This window comes from Haliotis cracherodii, unplaced genomic scaffold (assembly GCF_022045235.1).
Source record: "Haliotis cracherodii isolate W230 unplaced genomic scaffold, xgHalCrac1.p SCAF_15, whole genome shotgun sequence".
Classification (NCBI taxonomy): Eukaryota; Metazoa; Mollusca; class Gastropoda; order Lepetellida; family Haliotidae; genus Haliotis; species Haliotis cracherodii.
The window spans coordinates 34,407,886-34,433,764 of record NW_027266270.1 but is presented as its reverse complement, the minus strand read 5'-3'; the positions used below and the strand labels follow the sequence as shown (position 1 = coordinate 34,433,764).

The 25,879-nt window shown below is 40.8% G+C and overlaps 1 protein-coding gene across 4 annotated transcripts in view; it reads right to left on the bottom strand.

The window, feature by feature from the left end:
• LOC139462544 (hemicentin-1-like) overlaps positions 1 to 25,469 on the bottom strand; it is a 109,095-nt gene extending 83,626 nt beyond the window's left edge. Inside the window, exon 1 of one of the 4 annotated variants that reach the window (XM_071244354.1) lies at positions 25,401 to 25,469. The gene's annotated coding sequence lies outside the window, so the exon portion shown is untranslated. Of the gene's footprint in view, positions 1 to 2,903; positions 3,088 to 18,446; positions 18,679 to 25,400 lie in introns of those variants that run through there. The other 3 variants (XM_071244353.1, XM_071244350.1, XM_071244351.1) reach the window with 3 other exon arrangements.
• Between the last annotated feature and the right edge of the window lie 410 nt (positions 25,470 to 25,879).

Genomic DNA, 25,879 nt, shown 5'->3' with positions numbered 1-25,879 from the left:
GGGGCAGGATAGCTTACCTTTTCGCGAACTATTTCATAGTGATTCATAAACACATGCTTAAGTCGGAATCGTACTATCGACTCCATGCTTTATTTGACATGGAAAGGGTTTTGTCGCTGTATTTGTACGCTTCACAATTCGTGGCATGGGTGCGATTCTACACACACCCTCTGGATCGGCATGTGTTGGTTACTGTGAACCAGAGTATGTCAAGAATGTAGCTGGTGCATGTGGGTCAAGTCTTCAACAGATAGACACTTCAGCCATAAAGTTGAACATTCAACAGATTTCAGCTCAAAACAACATCACTCAAATCAGCTGTCATAAACATGACACATTAAGCACAACCAGTTCCATTATTGGTGATATATCACTAGTCCCCTTGAGAAATTCCGATATCAATATGAGGCATGTACATACTTCGGCCCCCTGTGGATGTGACATTTACATGTTTACAAGCGTTTTACACACCCATGGCAGACAGGTCGGGGGAGGGGAGGGGAGGGGGGTGGGGAGGCGTGGATTCCTCGAGGCATGAGGGACGAGATGCGCGGATATTGACAGAGTTTGTCTGATACACCCGGGTGAACAAGTACACAGAACTGATTAGGCACTTTAGCTTCACGTTTGGTCGGGTTCTGCAAGGTCGAGTTAACTCTGGCGATGTCTGTTTCAATATTGGTATCTGTAATCAGACTGGAGTCTCTATATCTCTATAATCACAGCGGCAGATCACAAACAGCAATCAGGACGCTGTCTATCCTGACAACTATAGCGAGGAGGGGTATTATTGTTCACGAACAAATGCACCGTCCAATTCTGCAAGTCAGCCCTGGTCAGAATCGGGATCCTCGTATGTCGTATTGATTCCGGTCTAAAAAGGCAATGGTCGTTAGGTTTATCGTTCATATTGGATATATGAATATTTTATGAATATATTGTTATACAGTTTGACCATTCGGGACTGTCAGAACAACGTACTTTAGCACAATTATGATATCTAAAAATAGCTCAATGATGGGAGTTTAGTGGGGCGGGTTGAGATATAGATTATTTACGGTACACCTAAATTGGCTATGTCGTGATAGTATCAATTTTCTCTTGAAAAGAGGAATAATTCATAATGCATAATGATAATATAACATTTCTCAACGTCATCTCCTTACATGCTAGTCATCTTGAAATGGAGGGGAACTTGACGTTCATGTCTAACCCTATAACCTGTCTTATATCCAATAGAAGAGATAATCAAAGACTTGAGAGACTGACATATACAGGCCGGGAAACCCATAGGCAAGGGAGGTCGTGCCACAGAAATATCAAATAGTCAAAACTCAGGCAATGACGTAGACCATACGTAAATGCTTTGGCAAATTTCCTCACTCGTCATCTCTGAAACTACAATGTTCATAAAGTCTAGCAACAGTGATCACAAAGTCTAATTACGCTGTTTACAAAGTCACAAACCAGCGATCCAGATAAGAAGGGAGCACGTTTTTTTGTGGGCGACAGTTGGTTGTGTTGTTGCGCTCCTGACAAGCAATTATCGTAAACATGCTGTTTTCCAACCAAATGCCAATAAACTATCTGTGATAGAGGCAATCTGTGGTTTAAGAGGCTCCGTCTATCTTTTATAGCGTGGCGTGTAGTGTCAACACTAGAGAGAAATCACTCTATGACAACATAAATATTGCTAGCTGACAGAACATGTTATTTAGTACACTGCACGCAGCGGAAATTCGTAAGAACGACGCTATATTCGACGGCAGAAACCGAGACGAGTTTTTGTATGTATTTCTTCTTAAGATTTGTACGTGTGGAATGAGCGGTGCGATATTCCTGCGAAAGGAACAGGTGAGTGAGTAGCTTTTTATGCCGCTTTTCGCCCATTATACCAAGATTGGGAATCGAACCAGGGTTGGTGGCAACGCTAGACTACCCTACACTAGACCACTAGACTACCCTACACTATGAATTTATGGTTTTGCGATTTTCACGGCTGACTACGGTCGCCACACAACGTATCGATATGATAAATCGAACAGGTCATCGGAGTGACAACGTAATAGTTTATCCACTAGGCTATCACAGCTTCCTGACACCAAGAAGCTGTTTTAATCACACACACAACCGTGAATATTTCAAATTGCATCAATGCGGTGGGGCAGCCATGTGTTCAAAGCCTTCGGTCGTCACGCCGAAGACCCGGGTTCGATTCCCCACATGGGTACAATGTGTGAAGCCCATTTCTGGTGTCCCTCGTCGTGCTAAATGCGGCGTAAAACTCACTCCATAACAGCAAAGAACAGTGAACCCCCGTTAATCCGGACTGTTAGTAGCCAGTGAAATCGTTCGGATTAACGAATTTCCAGATTTACATTTGGTTGCTCATGTCCCGCCAAACAATAATCGTCCGGAAGACGGGGTCCGGATTAACGAGGTATAAAACATTACTGCACATGCCTCACGTCTCATCAAATCATCCGGGTATGCCGAAGTTTGGATATCCTGAACCCTAATGTGAATAACTACACGTGATCCAGATATTATAAATGCGACGTGTTCATTTTAATACCGATTTCAACACGTGTGACATGAGGCATTATCAGTTCTTGATATACATTTGAAAAGGTGTTACACTTATGACAACAAATTCGTTGTATGTCGGACATAAATATCTATCGAATCAACCATTAGACCTTCCTCTGTCGAATGCTGTGTATATAAATGCTGTTTAGCTAGTCTGTATATCGAACAGAATCACAGGTAACTGCATACATAGGAATTCCTGGTAAGAGAGGAGTGGGCAAAAACACGCTACAACAACAGAACACATCTGCTGAGTCGACTTAATGACTAAGTGTTATATAGTTTCTCCGCCTCCAAGAACACTGCGTACCTACCTTAGTTATACAAAACACAGCGCTGTGTATTTTCTTTCATAAAACCAATCTTTTAAAGAAGTATGTCATATCCCACGTGATAACGGTGCTAATGGCGAAACAGCTGCATCGGCATCGCCACCACGGGATGAGATGAAGGCAAGGGATATATGCCAATGGGCAAAAACTTCTACCGAGCCTCAACAGGATGGCTTCGTAGAGAAAGGCAGCATTGTTGGGTCGGCGAGAACAGCGACAGCCAGGAGCACGTTGGAATGCAGCTTGGATTTCAGTATACCGCCCAGTTACCATTGGAAACGAGAGAAAAACAACTAAGAGTATTGCCAAACAGACATTTGGTACTTGTTTCTGATATGCCCAAATCATCAAAAATGCTTTAACATTCTCAGTAAACGCTGAGCAAACAATGGCGGCCTGGAGAGTTAGATAGAGGACATAAATTGATAGATGTAATAATTCCACCGTTTCTTCCACTGCGCTCTGGTGGCTTGTCTCGAGGAAGATAGTGTTTTGATCATAGATGAATGATTATCTAATGGATATTTCATAATATGCTTATGGCACCAGATGATATTTCCGTTTCAGTAAGAACAATATATTGTGAGACTTAGAAACGACTAGGTTTTTAATAGATATAAATGAGCTATGAAAGGGAAATTTATTTTTATCCTAAGATTTGCCTTACCTCATCGAGAAATTTGATAATTTATTGATATTAAATAATAAATTCTTTATGAAAAAGTCGTGTGTATGGATATTCTAGACAGAATTCTTTTCGTGGTTTGAAAACGTTCACCACGGTATGGTGCTGACAAACCTAGAAACAATCTGGGCTATCCTGGATTTGAACCCACAATCAAAAGGTGTCTGGTGCGCGTAAAGGACACAACTCTGCACAGCGACGAATGTGCCACCCTTACTCCCTCAAATGACCGCATCGTGGAGGAACCGAGGTCATGATGACACAAGGAAACATACCAAGTTTCAGTGCGGAGTGCGGTACACACTTAAATATGAACCTGGTTACCTATTGTAACATATCAGGAATTGTGCACGGAGTGCATGTGCTTAACGCAGCCAGTATCTGCACAAGAACAAATCTGAGATGCTTCTTAATCATAAACATCATGGCGTCTGTGTCCGCATCAATGTGCAGTAGATGTACCAGCGCTGTGAAGACTACCGGTACCCCTGAACTGAAGAGATGTTCAGACATCCGGGGCCTTTAGACATAAATGAAAAACACTATATCTTCATGTGAAATCTGTTTTTGATATTCCCCAAGAGGAAGCAAATCCGGACATCCCTTCTTTCACCGTCTGTACATAATTACAAAACCGATATTTTTATGTGTGAATACGCATGTATGATTTGATAACTTCTGTCCTTCGATTTTAGTTGTAATGACAACTGAAACGTTATTTCTACACAATCGGTACTGATCGCCCGTATTTTATTTCATAAACGGACCCTGTTAAAGTACTCCGGGTTCAGCTGTTTCTGTTTGGAGAAGAGCAAGTATGCTAACACTCCAACAAAACAAAACACAGGAATGCAGTCTACTTGAAACGTTGCCATAAACGAAAGACGAACACACTCAGTCACTCCCAAACCATTTTTTAAGTGTCCTTCACAAATACTGACTTTTTACTGCCAAAACACCTTTGCTAAAATACTGAGCACTGGTCGCACGCCATCAAATTCTTTGCCGGATGTGACACGAAGAGTGTCCGGATATGGACGGTGTCAAAAGAAAAAGTATCTATTTAATTATCATTTTGAGTTATTGGCGAAGCGTTAACGTATTTAGGTGTATTATCAACATGCGTACAGGAATCCGACCTGTGATTTTTATTCAAAGAGTTGTAAAATATCTGACATTTTTTCTGCGATAAGCATCAATATGCAGCAAAGAAGGGATTCCGTTTTCTGTCGATAGCCACTTTTAACAAGATCGCTTTTGTGTTAAATTTGTCACCACGACGTGAAAGTTTTAGAGATGTGAAATCTAACAACAGCATTATTTCACAGAATAAAATCAGGAAATAGCGATATGACAGAAAAAAACACACACGTGATAAAATACCAACCATAAACCATAGAGACGGACATATTTTACTTATCGCCCCTTGCACGTGCTCACTTGAGCAGCTGCGCGAGTTCTCGCGAGAGTTTTCGTGCCTTGATCCATAATCCTGATGTGGACGAACAGTAGTTACACACTTCGTCCGTCTCATCCCCTTCCAAACTCCACATTTTCTCAATTCATCTTCCCCAGCACGGTAGTCTCTTTGTGGTTTGGTTATGTCTTCGGACCATCCACACAGATGCGTGATATATGAAGCACACGTATCAATCAACCAAAGGCATAAAATAGTATTTAACGGCATGTTTACTCCTCTTACGCGTTATCTGTAAGCGATAACACGTCTCATCTGGGGCAGATTATTTCACGTTTTGTGAATGTATCAATGAGAGGTATTTTTAATTCAATTTTCGAAACATGACTTACAATAAAACTGACTATGCCATGTCGTAGAAAGAAGGTAATTGAGAGCAATCAAGATGTCATCGTTTTAATCATTGTTCGTAACTATCCGTTCTGCATACGTCCCCATCACCCTTGAATGTAATGTGTTTAAGTGGAATTTTAGAGTGTGAGTGAGTCAGTGAGTATGGTTTTACGCCGCTTTTAGCAATATCCCATCAATATCATGGCGGGGGACACCAGAAATGGGCTTCACACATTATACCTATGTTGGAAATAGAACCCGGGTTTTCGGCGTGACGAGCGAACGCTTTAACCACTAGGCTACCCGACCACCCCTAGAGGCATTTTAGAAGTTGCCGTGTCAGTGAAGACCGAGTTGGTGTATGGATTTCAATTTCTGTATTCTTTCACTGCGATACCTTTATCAAACAGATGTACCGAAACGCCACATTGAAATCTATATACGTCACACTCACAGTTGAACGTATCTCAGTATGTGTCCAGATCGGATTTACGATCGCAATTGAAAAGGTCATCAAGGTCATCACTGATGCGCATATTTATTTTCGCAACACGCCGAAATTGAAACCTTTACGACATCTCGCTGGTCTATTTAAATCAGACTACAGTCGGACACTGTCATAATAAACAGTGGTAGGAAAATATGGCCGTCAATCCCAGAACGAGGCTGCTGAGTTGTTACAAGAAATACCCTGCAGGTGTGAGTAATGGTAGGAATGAAACAGGAATGTCGACAGTCCCTCCTTGTGGGTTGAATGAAAAAGTAAAATTGAGTGAGTGTGGTTTTACGCCGCTTTTAGCAATATTTCAGCAATATCACGGCGGGGGTACCAGAAATGGGCTTCACACATTGTATCCATGTCGTGAATCGAACCAGGGTCTTCGGCATGACCAACGAACGCTTTAACCACTAGGGTACCCGACCGCCCCAAAAGTTGTGAAAAGGTGAAAACTTGAATGAATTTTCGTAACAAAGTACGATAATACGTCAATACTGCATCCTTTTTCACATGAGTACAGTAAAGAGAGTAGTTCTTAATATAATATAATATTACGTCGTATCTCGTTTTCGGTAATGCGTTTAATGAGATGAGGTTTCGAAACGTGTAATATTGCGTCCGATGTAAGACTTGTCCATCATATATAATATTGCACACTGGCTGCGTGTATACACTTGAGACAGGCCATACAAACATTCGCCTTTATTTGCGCACATGTAGCCTATACGAAGGGTAACGTGAACGACATTCTGACCATCTGTTTCTTAACATGTACTGCTGGTGTTAGAAATAATATGAAATAGGGGACTGATGACTCAGTGATCTCAATGACATAAGACACTTTCTCTTAGCCGTACCAGAATCCGCTGAGCGTTGGTTACAGATTCCTCCTGATAACGTTCCTCAGTATGTTAACGTCGAACCCGCTGTCGTTGTTTTCACGTCACATTTGACCTTTTTCAAACAATATTCAAACACAACTTGACATAAACTGGGGAGAAATAGAAACTATACCTTTGATTTTATTATACGTTTGATTTTAAAAAAATTAGCGATATTATATAAAAAAATTAAGTGTATTGGTGCTTAGTCAGCACTCAAAAACTTTTATACATGGTTTCATTAAAATAAGTAATTTGAAATACCCTCTCCAATACCTCATGGTATCACAGATTAATTATAGTAATGTGCAAGAATCAGGTGTTTTTTTACTTCTTTTGAGTAGCAATACTGATATACTGTCAGGGCGGCGTTAGGCCCAACTCACTCACTCACACAAGAAATTACATCTGGACACGTATAAAGTAAAAATAGTTCTTCAAGTCGGAGAAAACCTTGGTGACTGGCAAACATTCCATAGGACAATCGACAATATTTTGGTTTGCAAACAACGGAAATTATGCAGCTTCCAACTGGCAATTATACAAAGTGTATCCTCTCAAGGGACGATGTCATATAGCCGCATGCATAAGAACAAAGCTTCCAATAAAAACAGTTTGAAATCACATAATGGCATGTAACTGTAATAATTAGTTACGCGACACGCCCGTTCCACCAGCGACATGCCATAAACCTTGTACATCGAGGAGGCACACTTCCGAGGAGTGCTTCACACTCGAGTGACACTAGACGCTTTAAAGCGCCCTCTTCCGACAGAGATCTTGCAACAAGTGCGAGAACCCGGGACTTGGGTCAATAGGAGATAGCCTTTAGAAGTGGTACATGCACCACTAGATACTCTGTGCAAGTTCCGCTATCTTTGTTGACGAAAAGGTATGTGAGTGGGTAACATTTGTAGGGAGTGCCTAATACTAACCAGACTCTGTCGTCTTGGAACGTTCGAGACTGTTATGAAGAATTGATGGAGGTACAAACGTGAAACCGGTGTGCTTCACAGACGCTTCACAGACTGTTAATTTAATCATTAACACACACACATTAAATTGTGGACAACAATACGAAATCAGTGACATCTTTCAGCGCAAAGATGTAACACAAGCCCCGCCCATTCTATGATCAGCCAATCAGGAAAGAGCAGTCCGTTAGTGTGTGTGTCCCATATTTTTGTTTTTATGGCAACATAAACGTAAAAATTGCTTTGCTATCCAATCAAATACCACGGAATCGCTTGCAATTTATGTATTAATGTTGGTCTTCTTATAGAGTAAATACATGAATTGTAAGGCGAGATATATAGACGTCCCAAAAGTAAACATGAGGTAAAATATAATGTGAATTGTACTATACTTTAATTCCGCCGAATGCAAATGCAGTGTATGACCATTGATTGGTTCCTGTCTTGGGTGATGTCTGGGTATTCAAAAGTCGTAATCAAGGTTGATCCCCATAAACGTCAAATGCCGTTACTGTGGATGTGAATGTGGTTCGACGTTATCGGTGGTTCCCTATCCGGCCTCGATATATCCATGCTCACAGGTCTAGTGAATCAACGGTGAAGAAATATTTGGCAGGAATACGGCATTTTTCGGCAAAGAACGCACGTATGCCATTACTGATACACCCAGTATATCATCTGAAAGTGACCGTGCAGGCGAACCCTGATAAGAGGTATATGTCGGAAGCGGCATTACGTAAGTATGTATCTTTGCCAATGCACTGATTGGGATGCACATGAATTGCATAATGTGCAGGAAACCTGAATATGCCATGTATATGGCACCATGGTGCACAATTCACCAGGGAATGCACCTGCAGGTCTCAAGCCTTCACACAGACCGTACAGAGGTCGATCCAGAACTTTTACCAAAAAAATTGTCTGCTCATAATAATCAGTTACAAAGAACACACCCCCCCCCCCCCCCTCCCTCACCCCTCCGATCGGCATGTGCCATAAATACCCTAAATCGATCTACTGTTCCATCGACCCCACAATCTCGTTCTCGTGTATTCACGTAACATGATTTTCGAGACTCTACGATACTTCAGAGTCAATTCGACTATAGGATCAAGCAATTCATCACAATTTGTAAAGTCATCGCAGCAGTTTGTGGTCCATATGGAAGATTGCCAGATTCAAGCAACGGGATTTCATTCTTTAAAAAAACGCAGGTACATCGTGTTTCATGTAAACATTTAAGTATCGGCTCGAGAAGCATAACTGAGTCTCTCACGCAGCAGATACTATTTATCAAGCCCCAACACATTACCAATAAATATTCTAGTAAAGAGGGTATACAAGGCCTGTCTGTATAACATATCCCTCCCTCCTGCCTGCTGAGGTAGCAATGGCCGCGAGCCAAAGCCGAAAGAGGAAGCAAATATTATGTGAGGCGTGAAAATCCTGATAAACTGACGGATAACTCTCGTCTGTTCGCGTCGAGGTGTACCTGTAAGGTTGTTAGGGCGTGTCAAAAGCTTGTGTTTGACAAAATATATTACACCGCATTTGATGCTTATCAACGTGTTTCACTCTCTCTGTTCCATGAAATGTTGTTTGACAGGTGTTACCCCGATATTGATCAAATGAGGAGAGATTGGAAGTGAAATTGGAAAATATACATAATTATTACTTTTGAGATGGTTCCCAATATGGAGGCGATTCTCATCTCGTTTCGTCTCGTATCTTCCGGATACCGGAATGGTGACGAAAATAAGTCTTAGAAAGTAGAGAATGATTTCGGGAATTCAATTTGGGTTATTAGATTTAGGATATGAGAATTTGTTTGCAGTTGTTCAAATTGCAATAAAGTCTCGCACCGAATTGAAATGGGAACACAAACTTGGTTATTCATACTATACGAGTAGTAGCAATCGTAGTGCATAAGACCGCCTCCGTGGTCTAATGCTAGAGCGTCCGCCCGGAGAGCTGAAGGTCCGGGATTCGATCCCCAGCCGCGTCATACCAAAAGACGTTAAAAGATGGTACTTGTTGTTACCCTGTCAGGCGCTCGGCATCAAGGGGCTAAAACATGGACTGGTCGGCTCGGAGTCAGTATACTGTGTCTAAGTGGGGTATTCATGTTAAACTGCGGCATGGTATCTCAGTGTGCTTGCACTATAAATCGGCATCAGTCCGGACCAGTACAAGCAGCCACGCACACACGTGCATGCACGTCGCTATATAAATGCAGTAATCTTGGACGCAACGTTAAACCAAATTTCACCTCACCTTAGTGCATAAATAAAACATTCGTCGGTGCTTGGACATGCGATGGCTCATTAATAAGCGTTCAGTGTTTTGAGTGAGCTGAAACTTCAGCAATATGTCACCATACAACGATGCGACCATGTTATACACTATATATCCGAATATCACAGATATATTTTCAAACACACCATATCGCTAAAAGTAAAACATGTCTAGACAGCCGCATGAACGCACACTTCAGTGCCGTGGTGACAGAGCATAACACCACTGCCCCAGGCTAATTTGCATATCACGTGACCGGACTTTTCTCTTGTTTGTAAACAAACGCGCTATTTCAGAAATCAGAATAGAACGGACTAATGCAAGTAATTTAGGGCGCTTTACATATTGTTTTCGTAATCATATAAATATGCCACGACAACTGCGACAGTGAGTTGCATGACATTGCATTTTTACACATCAAAGTGACCGTATCGCTCGCTCTCTGTAGGGCTTCGGTGACAGCACGTGGAGCGCCGTACAACCAATGTAAACAGGATAACTACGCAAATGGAAATAATTTTTCACGATTGAGGATATTTTCTCAATGAAAATTAACCATTCCATGACATATGTTTATCTAGATATGGAGACTTGTCAAAATAGATGAAAAACATGATTATGCAATATCTTGAATGGACTGTGTAAGATATGACGAATCGTCACATGGCGCTGGTCGCATGGAACTCTGGGTAGGAGAGTTGCATGAACTACAACAAAAGCATGTGATTTCAACACTGTTTACGATAGATCAATTTCATTTAAATATTTTGAAATCCTCAATGTAAATATCCTCATTTTTTAATCCTTCTGATAGTTGTAAATGTCTGGAGTAAACAGTTTCTGCTGCTGTATAATAAGGATCTGTTGCAATAGCAGTCCACACAAAATCATACATGCACATGAGAAACGCATTCTGTAATTGTAAGCGATGGTTATCTACCGAAACGTTTAAACACGATTAAATAATTATGTGTTTATTCCAATGCGATGTCTATAACAAACTATGCTTGTACTTTACTGACATTAATTAAATATACCATTTATCTCGATAACTGCTCAATTAGCTAACTCGTGACCGCTCAACATTGCAGACAGTTAACCTTTGTAACCTTTTGTGCCTACATAATATTTATATTTGCATTTGGAATTACTAGACAACGATACGAACCAAGTTAAAAAACATGTTTTCGTCCCAGGTGACATGTCACGTGACATATACTGCAGAGGTCATGTGATCAACAGTAGCGTATTATATCTATGCTTTGGATGATGTCTCTTGTGGATTATATAAATAAGGCTGCTTTGGCTGAGGGCATAGTGCCGCTGTAGTTATTGTGGACGGCTTTCCCTGGGGTGATTGCTGTGATACAATATTACCTTTAACGATTTAATCTCGTCTAGGCAAACCCCAATAGCATTTATCAAAGTATGTATTGCTATTACTACGTAACCTAAACTACCAGGTAAAAAGGAAGTATACACCCATGTTTAACGGTGGCTAAAAAATGGTGATCCATTTGACTGATTTCAGCCGAGTAATTTTTTTTTGATAACGTTTGTAAAGTTTTGGTCAAATCCAACTTTCAACTTTCTTTTGCCCGGAAATATATGTATACAACAGCGTATATTGTTACAGCTACTACCGCTGTTTCTGCTGCTACTACTACTACAACTACTACTGATGCTGCTACTACTACTACTACTACTACTACTACTGCTGCTGCCGTTGCTGCTACTACTATTACTGCTGCTGTTACTACTACTGCTGCTGCTGCTACTAGTAGTACTCCGGCTGCTGCCACTCGTATCCCAATTGTGTGGATCGATGCTCATGATGTCAATCACTGGATTGTCTGGTCCACACTCGATTATTTGCAGACCACCGTCATATAGCTTGAATATTGCGCATTGTGGCGTTAAACAACTAATAAACAAAACAAGCAAACTACTACTACTTCTGCTGCCACTTGTTATTGTTCTATAATAACGTAATAACGTGGCTAAAGATTGACTTGCGACGGACAGCGGACCGGCACGTTTTTCAAACTCTTCTGCTAATGCCTCTCACACCTCATCACCAGCATTAACCCTGCTATGGCAATACCACGCTCTCTTAACAAGTTTACTAACCTATTTGAATAATCTAAACCATTAATTTTCACAAGAACGACCTGAAGTGGCATTCGATTAACCAACCATTCCACATCCAACAATCTCTTTAAACGCCAATTTGACGCTGTTATCATAATCATGGCCATTTCTGCCTGATAAGGAAGGTCATCGGATACACTCTGAGGACGAGAAGCAGCATCCAGGTCAACTGGCCCGGGGTCACCCCGACAGGTCAGGTCAAATCAATATCATCCTTCGACCTCATCGAATGATCAGTTTGTACGCGATGAGATACATGTGGGCCTCGTCTGTATTTTCATTAATTAACACTGGCTGACCATTTCCGCGTCTCCGGATCTAGCGACTCTATGTCGTGGTTGATGCTTTCAATCGGAGAAAACATCATGTATCATAATAACCTCAAGGGGCTGTTATCAAGGACGAGCAAATGTCGACCGTGAATCAATACTTTTAAGATGGCAGTCAACACCAGTTCAATAGTAATAACGGAAAGTAATATCCAGGCAACAGTAGTCTTTCCGGTCCAACTATCACCCATGGGGATCTGAGAAAACCATTGTTCGCCTTTGGGTTCGGCGGACATCTGTTTCCAAATGGTTGGAAGTGAGGTCAATTTCATCAGTGATGAAGCAACGGTTAATCCTTGCAGACACAAATCACGATATTGTATACAAAAAAACAGCCCTGTCTGAACTTTTGTCGTGCGTCTTCAATCAGGTTTGCCGCACATAGCTTAGGGAAATTGAATTGGGTGGTCAATACCCCGCGTACAACATGAAGATGGATAGATAGACAGTCAGCATAATAATTATGAAAGAACTGTATGTTCCATCGTTTCCATATGTTAACATACGAACTGCATTTTTGAAAGGTGAGTGAGTAGAGTTGGTTTAAAGCAGCTTCGGACAATATTCATGTTATATCGCGGCGACTAGACGACAATACGAGCACGGGTATGGTGCTAACAAACCTAGTAACACAATCAAGACAACTCTTGGATTCAACCCCCGCGAGCTTAGGTTTCTGTGTGTTTTAGTAACAATAGTCGGGTTGTAGTGAGTGAGTGAGTGAGTATGTTTTACGCGGCCTTTAGCAATATTCCAGCAATACCACGGCGGGGACACCAAAAATGGGCTTCACACATTTTACCCATAAGGGAAATCGAATCCAGGTCCTCGGCGTGACGAGCCAACGTCTCATCCACAAGGCTACCCACGTCTCTGATGTATTTTGAAATATACACGGTTGTATGTTTCATTAAAACTGTTTTATACAGCGGTGAGGGGCAGAAGAAAGTATATTGAGTTTGTTTTGTATGCAGTTGAACATTGAAAGAACTGTTGTAGAGTTTGATTATGTCTATTTAACCATCACTCATTCCTGCTAAAGTCCGTAAAATGTAATCGGTGACTGGGTGATTTTGTGTAAAAAATTTGGTTAAAAAAAGACCGGGACAAGAAATAAATCTGCTACCACATGACCCCTACCATGTTTGAAATGTTGTAAGTTTGTGCCGAAAAAAGAACATGTATTGATTTTCAAAGATAAGACGTCTAAGATACCCAGCAGCAGTTGTGTAAAAGTTTTATATTAAATTATATTTTTTAAAATAGAATTACACCACGAAGAAAAAAAATTTGAGTGCTGACTAAGCGTCAGTACAATTTAGATTTTGGATATAAACATCGCCAACTCAAGACATTTTCACTTCAAAAAAAAAACTTGATGTATTCAACTGAGAGGCATAGTTTCTTTGGCTCCTTTCTTAAACTTATTCCATGGCGTGTCGCACTTTCAGCAAATTAACTGCAGCCGTTGTCATTGGTCATCATATTCCCTGTTCAGATATTATACAATTTCGTCAGGCTGGGGTTAAGTGATTTTCAATATACGCATGTGATAACCTCTATAAAATCAATGAAACGTCTATTGAGGCATTTTCTCGGCGTCTTGAAACTGGCGTCCGCGCTAGCAAGAGCTGGCAATTGTCAGACCGGTACAATAGCCTATCTGAGATGCAGAGAGTGGTAAGGCGGATTTCGTTCCGGTGTGGAGAGGTCCTTTGAGACGGGAGGCGAAAAGGTCATTCTTGGACACCGTATCATAGGAAAAGACATCCGGCCAAGCTTTCAAAGATGGTTTGAACGAGAATGGATTTCGCATTAAGGACTGTGTAGACAACCCCCTCGCGAAAAGAAACAAATTGCAACTCTCATGAATGTCATTTCTATCTAAACATTCCATCATTGTAGAGCGTTATCGAAATGGAACCATAAGCCGAATTAATTTCCTTGAGGATAAATGAATGGTGGTAAATAAATGTGGTAATAAAACATAATGCCAAAGGAGATTGTAGTGGAATATTATATTTCAGAGGCTAAATTCAGTTTCATGATAATACCATGAGGAGTTGCTACAAGGTTGACTGGATTAGCTTTTGTGATGCGCGATTGCCAACACACATCTAGCATATTATATCCATTATTGTATTGACATTGTTATTAGTACTGGTAGTAGACGTAATAGTACTAGTAGCAGCAGCAGCAGCAGTTGTAGTGGTAGTAGTAGTAGTACAAGTAGTAGCAGCAGCAGGAACAGTAGTAGTAACAGTGGTAATAGTAGTAGTAGCAGCAGCAGCAACAGTAGTAGTAGTCGTGGTGGTAGCAGTTGTGGTGGTGGCAGTAATATCTTCATGAATGGTGTGTAACAAGATTGATTATTCTTTTCATCGATGTGCGTTATTCCATACGGCATGAGTGAGGTATCGCAATGACAATATCATTTAGAAATATTTTTCCCTAAACGCTGGACACAATAATCTCCTATCACCGTCCACATACTGATCAAAAATCGCCCCGCGTTTCAAACCACAAGCTTTTTGAAACTAAATTTACTCATGTTCCACAAAACATCACGTGCAGGATATAAGGATAAACTTATCTCCCTATAACAGAAGATGAGTCAGTGTATATATACACAAGACATCCCTTGTTATTTGACATCAGGAAACTAGTACCACCGTCAGCGAATGTTTATATATGAACAGCAGAGCTGACAAGCCGGAGACTTCGGGGCATATCACTGTTATGATTAATAAGTTTCTACTTGTACTCAGCGACATCCCCTCAGCGTAAAGTATGCAACAAATAGTCCAAATGAAAAGATGAGTTGTGGGGGGGCACTGAGGTTAACTACCGCGTGTCATGTGCTGTCATAACGGCTGAGGCTAACTGATAGCATTATACATGATTGGGGCATTATAAACAGAACCTGCGTTTAGGAACATCCGATACTGTTGGGTGTGATGGTGATGGATTCTACTGCCTTAACAACTACAAATGATTGTATTAATGATGGGTGTCATTCTGCTGACACGATCATCATCTACTTCTGGTGATGTTGTCAACGATAGCTCTTAATGATGCTACTATTACTGCTGCTACTACGATGCTTCGGTTGCTATGTCTATTGCTGCTGCTTCTACAGCTGCTGCTACTACCACTACTACTACTTCTACTACTACTACTACTACTACTGTTGCTACAGTAATTGCTACTTCTACCACTACTGCTGCCTCTACCATTACTACTACTACTACTACTACTACTACTTCTGCCAGTAATGCTGCTATTTCTTCTACGCTCGCTTTCACACATTACGACATCTGTTGTAAATACATCACCTACTTCGACTGCTGCCACATCCACAACAAAATAACTACTACAATTACAGATGTGCCGACAAGAGCCACCCAGGTTTCGACACCCACGACAAGAGCCACCAAGGCTGCGACACCCCACAAGGTCCATCAAGGCTACGTCACGCCACAACTACCACACCAACTCCAACTTCAACGACTACCACCAGCACCACCACGACAACAGTATCCCGGCAGAGGTCAAGCCGGGTGAACATCATGTAAGGTCACATAACAGGAAACGCCTAATTCCCCACAGATAATTGTCCACCAACCGTACATCAAGCAACCTTGATATTCCTCCACAATATCGCCCTGACTTAAAGCAATAACAGAAAATCTATATAAATTCCACAATGCGAAAACCCAAACGGAATTCTGCTTCATCACGCGAAACCAAGTCCGGCTATGGACAGCCCAGCTGTGTTGAAATAACTCTCCAAATAGGTTCAGTACTCGGGATGCTTCTGAAGATACCGTGAAGGGGGAGAGAAGGCGGGGTGGGGTGGGGGGGGGGGGGGGGGGGGGGGGGGGGTGCACAGCCTGTTCCCCATTCCGGGGATACGAGGTAAGGTTTGACCTCTCAAATGTCAAAGTGGTCGGCCTACACGTCCGGTCGCATCTGGAAATCAGCCGCTTCCAACTCCAACCCCTTATAAACAATGCGTAACTTACGATGTGAACGCGGCCTGCTGCCTTGGCTACACGTTCACGATCTGAGTAAATTAACACCAGGCGAACACAAGACCCACATTGGGCTAACACATTGTGCTTGGTAACTTCTAATCCGATTGTGTAGTCGGTGGAAAAATACGAACACCCTGGTGGATACTATTGTAGTCAGGGGTAAGGGGATTCTCCACCCCGGGAAATATTTCCTCAACTTTCTGTTGCCATATTAACCACAAATCGTGAAGGTAAGGCTTGAACATGTTCAAGGATGTGCGTGCTGGATACATGCCCAAATAGTATTGGTATTTTTTCAAATGTGATTTATTTCATAAAATCATGTTTTGAGGTTTTTTATGGATTTTTAAAAAAAAAATATTTGAAACGTGCAATTTGTTCTAATTCTTTAGGGATCTGCTGTTGACCTAACGATGAGCCACAACTGCTGATGACCTAACCAGTCGAATATAATGAAACATGATTTCAAATTTAAGTAACAGAAACACTTTGAAATAATGATTTTTTTAAATGAATTTAACACAGAAGAAAATAACCCCACGAAAGAGTAAAATCTGTTTATAAGTAGGACCCATACAAACTTAAAACCAACAAATACGAAATAAGATTGAAGTTGGTTTAAAAATAGGATTTATAAAAAACTTAAAACCAACAAATACGAAATAAGATTGAAGTTGGTTTGAAAATAGTATTTATAAAAAAAACTTTAAAAAAACATTCATAAACGTTAACAAGCACAAGTAATAAAGAACTGTTCACATTCTGCAGGCCTCGAGCAGTGACCTGTTTCATCTGACCTATATTTGTCACATTTCTTCAACATCATTGACAGAAAATAGGCACTAACAAGACGACTGAAGCAACAAGTAACGCGAAAGAACATCTACAATGAAACAATCAGAAGCTACTCGACCAACCTCGTTATCCCGTCAGTCCCATGTGATTGTGTTGGGGTCAAGAGTGGAGGGAGAGGTATGGGTGTGATGAGCTCTGTCAGATGGTCAGATACTGGACATGTGGAACAGACTGACCCCCTGGAGCGACTGACCAGGCTTGTAACGTAATGACAACACGGTAATTGCAACATCACGGCATCTGTTTCAACGGAGATGTATGTACAAGCTAATTGGTCTGTGGTTCGGATGCCTTGCGGAATTAAGGAACAAGACTGATGCGAGATAATTGGTCGCAGATTTGGTAATTGTTCTTAATCGTCGAAATATGTCTCTGATTTAAAAATATTTGGTAGAAATATAAAGGTTACATGAGTATTTGATGAGTATTGTTTACATTTTTGAAAGTTCTAACACTTGACGGTGCAGTTTATAACCCGGATAGAAAAAAGGCGCTGCTGACGAAATAAACGACTTTTGGGTCTGAAATAATATTCCTTGTAAACATAATGTTTAAACATTGCGTAAAAGGATAATACTCTCTTGGCTATTTCATTAGAAGTATTACACTGCGGCATAATCTGATGGTTGGTGTGATATACAAGACGCAGACATGAAAACTTAGTTAATCCCAGTGCATATAATTCTCAGCATGTCTATAAACGTCTGCACGTTCAACCTGAGAACTGATTAACATCAAACAGCATATCAATATTTAGGTAGTTCTAGATCTTCTAGACGCCAGGCATGACAAATCCTTGTTCTTTCCTCTCAGGACACTCTTACATATGCTAAGTTCAAGGTAATCAGTTCTGTATAAAAGTTTCGTTATTTATAGGAATATATATATCGTCATAAATCGAGTTATAAAATCTGAAAAGAAATCCAATAATCCACCAAAATTGTGTAAAGTTCACAAAAAACAATATTTCTCAACGAAAGAGAAGCCAGTGGGATCCAACGGCACTTACCACGTCAGCGTACTCCACAGCAATGCCTAACACATCTAACACTGCACGGAGCTCCAAGGGCAATGCAACAGTGGGTTGTCTACAGTCCTTGGACGTCTGCTGCTTCGCTCTCGGTGGTACTCCCAAATAATACTGTATCTATTTTCGGTCAGGGTTAATCAATTTAAAGCAAACTTTCATATTCTCAAATCATTTCCTGTCTGACTCCGACGTCTGGTATTTATCACTCCTTCGCATCGAGATTTCACAATTCACTATGATGGGAACATACACACAATTCGTTATTCATATTCGGGGCGTAACGACATAATCATATGCAATCGGAACATGTGTAATCTTACGCAATATATTCCATCTGGCTCATTTTTAGCACGTGACTCTGGTTATGTAATTAATTAAATGTAACTTATCTGGTTTACAAAACAGAGATATTGTTGATATTATATTCATTAAAACCACGGTATAATGATATTTCATTTAGAACTGTTCAAGTATTTATTTCCTCTTTTTCTTTCCTTTTCCCCTATAGATATATCCCAGAATTCCATTTGATACGAGTCAGATTGTGGAACATACAATTAGGCATGGTTTGCAGTTTCCGGTTTTTAACATCAAATGGTTTACATCTCGGAGCAACAACGAAGCATGTGTCTCCATGTCCCAGGCCTCGCCACAACCAGCCTCCTTGTCAATGAATATTCTCATATCATACGTATACCATGTGAGAAAAAGTCGTCCTACTTTCATTTTTAATAAAATGAAATTATATGTTACGGAATGATATTTGTTTAGAAGCAGAGATAATACACATATGTTAAAAAATCAATTGAATAAATAGTATGACGGAGGATGATTTGATTCCTTAGAATTGATTTTTTTTTAAACTAAAAGTTGATTTATTTGATTTATTTTAGGGAAGGAAGAGGTTTACAGTTCGTAAATGACCCACATCCATCTCTGGTCAACTAGAATGAGTGTTTTCGGTATAGAGTTTCTGTTATTCGCTTTTAGTTTATGTACATATTGGATTTGATGTCTCATGACATAGAAATGGTACATATATGTGTCTTTATGGCATATGTATGACAGGTGAGGTGAAATGTGGTTTAATCGCGTTAAAGATTTTTGCAATGGTATAGCGACGTGCATGCACGTACGTGTGTCTGTTTGTACCGGTCCGAACTAAGGTCAGTTTTATAGTGCTAGCCCACTGAGATGCCATTCCGCAACTTAACATGGATCCCACTCAGACACCATGTACTGACTCCGAGCTCACCAATCCTCGCATTGTCCCCTTAATGCCGAGCGCCGGGCGGGGTAACAACAAATACCATCTTTTAATCTACTTTGGTAGGACGCGGCGGGGAACGAACCACCGACCTTCCGCTCTCGGACAGACGCTTTATCCACTAGACCACGGAGCGGGTCCTATATATCATGGCGTAGTTATGACACACACATGTGTGTTTATGACAAGGTATGTTCATCGGGAATGAACTTGGAACTATATCCCATTTTAGTTTCACGACAATGTTCCAGGCCGTCAACCACAAATTAAAAACAGAAATTAGTAACGGACGTATAATTGTAATGCCATACTCTTTACAGATTGCGTACATTTTTCCATTGGAAGAATGGAACTCAACTTATTATCTTTCCTGGCACAAACCATTTGTATTATTTACATAAGGAAGAAATCCGCTGAAACAATATGATAATGTTATGACTATGTCCTATACCGCCCTGCTGTGTCACGATGACGTCACAAACAACGCCCCCTGGTGGGGCCCCATAGGCGTGGTTGAGAACGTATGTTCTTCATCACAATCAAGACATACGTCTACCCCCGCAGCTCAACAAAACCTGCGACAAAACTCCTTTCTCTTGTGCGACCTAACATGCCCCTTTCAAAGATCATTTGGTCATGTTTCCTATGTCGGTTAATTTTAGGCCACATGACCTACTTAACTTCCGGTGACATGCATAGAGCGCTAATAAGCGGATTTGGAATTATGATAATGATCCCCGCTAGGAAATGACCGCATGTGAATGGAATGGGCATTTGCTGACCATTCGAAGGTTAAAGAGATAATTATACAGAAAAGATCATAAATGCATTTGAAATTGCCTCGAAAGTGTGTAAGTGAATGTGAAGTACGTGTCCTCTCAGTGTTTCAACAAATAGGATTATCAATGTTGTCATTGTCAAAATTATCATATTACACTGATTTGTCATATTACATTGACTATAGTAGTAGTAACTACAAAGAAATACATTTATCTGAATAGGTTTTTACGTTTAATTCAAAATGTCCGTTAACATGAACGTGACGTCATGTATACAGTAAGCTATAGCTATTTCTGCAACCATAGATATATGGATATATACAGACATGAACATTATATACACAGCTCTGACCTCATGCTTTTGATTTATTATCAATAATGATAATTTTAGGGTTTTGAACATCGTTATGCTTAAAACGTGAACCAGTATATCTAGCTACATATGTAAAACAGACTGTGATTTCCTGTCAAGTAAATGAATCACAAGTCTACATTGTCTTTATTTATGAAAGTTGGGTATTTCGGACTTAATGAGGTCTATGGTTTCTTTTCTGTTCTAATCGGAAATCATACGCATCTTCTATCTGGCTCACTGGACATTCTTTACAAAGTTTATTTAACACCAACCGAGATAATGAGCCATAATATACGATGCTTATCAGACTGAATTTCATGAATTCACTTCCGTGAGTAACATACGTCCCTCACAGCAAGAATGGCATTTACACCAATGCAGATTAATAAAAAACAAGCTTACTTTAATCTAAAAACATATTTATGAAAATATGTGACTGCTGCTCTGTGTCGAACACTATCTGTGACTTTCACGGTCGTTGATTTTTTGTGTGTGTTATAGTATAACAAGCGACGGCAGACATGGCCGAACCAACAAAACACATGTTATGTGTTAGGATTTCTCTCTCGATAGCTTAGCACAGCATTTCTGATAAGGCTTACCGAGTGACCCCATCACTGAAACCCATTTATACTTAAATAGAGTGCCTACATAAATGTGTTAATGGTTGATGTGACCTTGTTTTACCACGCTATTCTTCCATTATCAACATTTTGTGTTACTGAGTATGAATCTATAAACCGTCACCACGAGTTTAAATTTTATAAGTAAATGATGTTTTGAGCAAGAAAAGGTCTGGTATATCACGTGACAACCTATTGTTTAGAAAGGTTTTCAAACGAGAGATCACGTGTTCGTGTTCAAACTATCGACAATACACTAGTTTCTCTGGAGCTGTTATACTTGCTTGTAAAGTTACCAGCTTTTGAATATAATTAGAACTACATATCCATCGTTACCACCCGGATATTCACATTCAACCCTCGTTAAAGAACCATCCCGACAATCTTTTGGCATGACACCGAGTTAAGCACAGTGTGGATGTTGTTTAAACAGTTTAAGACCGGGAAAGAATATCAGTGTAACTTGTGAGGTATTATACAACAGGGCTGCGCTATGATGAGGTATATGTTTTAATATATATCCTTTAAGTACATAGTTACACTATTTAAAAGGCAGGTTGGATAAACTAGGTAGTGTTTGCTGAACGCAGCGATTTCTTTTCTATTTTCAAGCCGAAGGATGAAATCATTTTTGGTACCAGAAGCAAATATCACCGCCTACTACTACTACTACTACTACTACTACTACTACTACTACTACTACTAGACTAACCTGCTTGCCGTAAAAGGTGACTATGCTTGTCGTAAAAGGCGACTAACGGGATCGGGTGGTCAGGCTCGCTGACTTGGTTGATGCATGTCATCGATCCCAATTGAATGGATCGATGCTCATATTATTAATCACTCGATTGTCTGGTCCAGACTCGATTATTTACAGACCGCCGTCATATAGCTGGAATATTGCTGAGTGCGGCGTTAAACAACAAACCAACTAGACTAACCTATAATACATTATTTTTTTATACACAATACAATTATCTCCTCTATATATGTTTTTGATGCTGTGGAATAGAGCTGGCTAGACTTTCTTTTTTCAGTATCTAGATTGATTTCATAAAACGCACACATTCTATTCACAGTGTGGGACTACTACTATATTTATACAGACTTTACAACCCAAAAAATTCACGATTCATGGCACTATAATTTAGACCATTCCCCACTGGCGCCTATAACACATCATCCCTATCTATGTGATGAGTTTAGACTATCGGCGCAAAAAACAGGTGACTCGGGGGATGTGAAGACGCGCCGTATTGCTACTGGTGCCGACCACAGAGCCCCCTCGCTCCCCCCAAAAGGCGTGACGACACCCCAGAGACAAGACTCCTAGAGCCATCATAGACATGACCACACGGTAATACCAGTCAACAAACTATTGATATCCAACACCTAATGTAGTTAGGAGTGGTCGTGGAAAATGAAATTGACATGCAATCAACAACATCAATATCATAGTTTGAGTGGGCGAACGAAACACATATAAATGATATTGATATTTTGTTCTTTGCTGTTGCGTAAGGTTGCACTAGCTGTATAGCTGTCTTGGATAACTTAAAGAATATTTCGAGGGTGAAAGAAACAATGGCGGAGCAAGAGGATCCACTTCGAGTATTATTGTGTGCACCCCCAACATTCCCCAAACTCCACCCTACCCACCCTCCTTGATCAGTCTATGTATGAACATAATCAAAAACACACCTTCACCATAGTGATGGTGACATGAACACGCCATGTACAAGTGTAAATCACGATCAGAACTCTCACTTTGCGCGTTCAGTTTCCTGATGACAGAACAGCCATCGAAAATGGACCAAGGGCGGATTGAGCGCCGACAATAAACTGTTCGTCATAGCTTATGCCTCTTACTCAAGATCAGCATAAAGCCTGTCCCCCGAGAACAGAGCCGTGGACGATAATCCTCATACTAAAATAGACAAGCAACAAATTGCTTCTATACCACACATTGGATGGGCGAGAGACGAATTAACGCGTTATACACATCGTGGTCAATGATCCTAAACGGGCATCTGTCGTGAGACTGTGCAATCGACACACGGACGGCGAAACCACAATTCATGATTGTTGGGAATCAATTGTGAAACGTTTTACGAAGTCATATCGCAGATGTTTATTTATAAGTTTACTTAACGTGATGGGGACGGCTTCATGAAGGAATAACAGGATACGTATTCAAAACAGTAGCGAGTGTAATAGTATTTAATGGACGTAAATGCTCATTTTAAAAATAATGCTTTATTTCATATGCAGCCTGTACAATGGTAAATATTGACCGCATCCACTAACGCTACACGACGCGATGAAAGTCAGAAACCCCATTCAAAGCAACATCTAGCATGACCCGTTGTCAAAACGACAGAGGTTTCGGGAGTATTGCCTATTATATAACCACGGCATCATTTAGATACATTGCAGGAGCCCTACACTCTCATTCAACAGCTGCAATAAGATGGCGGGCATAACGCTGCAAATAGCTTCCTAATATCCCAGAAGGTCACATGAGCGACACGGAATACCGTACTCTAAGCTCCAACCATCTTAGGTTTCAGTTTTACAACCGGTCGCCTCACGATCATATGGTTTGGCTAAAAAACATTCATACATTGCGTTTTGGAAGCATGAATTATTGCTGGACATGATAAATGGAACCACCCTCTCGTCTCTTTAATGTAGTTCAAAAGAAGTCCGATAGTTTTTTCAGTGAAGTTATTTCAAAATTTGGAGCAACTCGCTCTTTTAGCACAGATTTGGAACAATGTTCTTTTACAGACACCATAGACGTTAAAGCAGATAAGGAAACATATACTTTGTGAAGTCCTATCGGTTTACGTCTCCGCCCGAGAGAAAACCCCGGGGGAGGGTCTCAGGGGTTGGGGGCGCCTTATCTCGGGGATAAGAAGGGCTGGGTAAGAAAATAACATCTTTGGTTACCACAATTCTGTTTCAATCATTTAACCTAATAACTTTGACGTGAATCAAACTAACACTGGCTGATTTGGAAGGAGTTAAGTAACACGTTTTGATGGCAGTGGGATTATTTTGAAATAGGCAACGTTTGGGATTAAAATTCAAAACTGAACAAAGGTTAAAAAGAAAGTCAGAAAAAGTAGAGCCGGAATCCGTATTCGGTTCCGTGTTTGTTTCTATAGACCTGGGCGTTACAATGAAGAACGCCAAACTAAACTACGACACCCGGCAATAGAAATGATTTGATCTGAAAGGGCAAATGTGGTGGAGGATCTCATAAGAGAAAATCTCCCGACATTTCCCCAAGAAATTCCTCAAGGGCGTGCCTGATATTTTCCCAATCTGCGTACCCCGACCATCCCCAGTGAATCGTACTCCCAGTCTATACCACTTCCAAAAGTAACTCACTATTTCGAAAGTCATAGCTTTCTACTTCTGAAAAAATGACCCAAGGAAAATCGGAACCTGACTTCAGCTCAGAGCGGCAGTTAAAACACATTCCACAGTAGCGTATAACCGGTGGTTTGAAAAAAAGCGGTTTCTCGCAGCAGAATCTTTCCAAGTATTTCAACTTGTTGAAACTGACGGTAAAAACTGAAAGTTGAGGTTAGAGGTTGTAACTTCACACAACCCCACCAAAACCTGCATGGTTTTTTACTTTTCAGAAAACATGGTGCCCGCGAGGCATCCAAGGGGGACAGAGGCTGTGCAAGTATTTTGTAGGGAGGGAAAGAGGCTGTCGACAGTGGGTGATAAGAAGCCGGTTCCCCCAACCCCCGCAGACAATCAAACACTGACAAGAAACATACGGAAAGCTTGGAAAACCACGTCATACTTTCACAACAACCACACCAGCAAAGCATAAGCTTCAAACGCAATATTGCGCAGTTATTTCCGCAAGAAATGTTAATTTTGACCTACCGTAGCGGTTCCCTGCTTTTCGCTACTCCGCCATGTCTAAGAGTAAGACCGATGTGGAAACGACATGAATCTAAAAATAGCATGGGGTAACCCTGTGGAGACTCTATGGCTGTATTTGGCTATCGGAGCGCGGCTTGGAACGGATCGCGCCGGCATAGTAGCGGATAAGTGCGCGGGGGTCCTTCAAGCACACTCGTTCTTCCCCAGGGGTCGGGCTACCGGCCCGGGGGTTACGACTAACATAGTTTTAATGAAAGTTTATTACACTCAGAAGCAATGTTTTATCTAAAGTGGTAAACGAATGATGACGATGATTTCTATTTCAAGAGCTCGGCAATGAAATTGATACAGCGAGCAATGATACGAATCATGGCCGACATGACGGTATCGGTGAATGGTGATAATGTGCCTCTCTCGACGATGACTCTTTTTTTGTATTGCGTCTTGTCTATCGATTTGAAAAACGTTCAAACAAACGC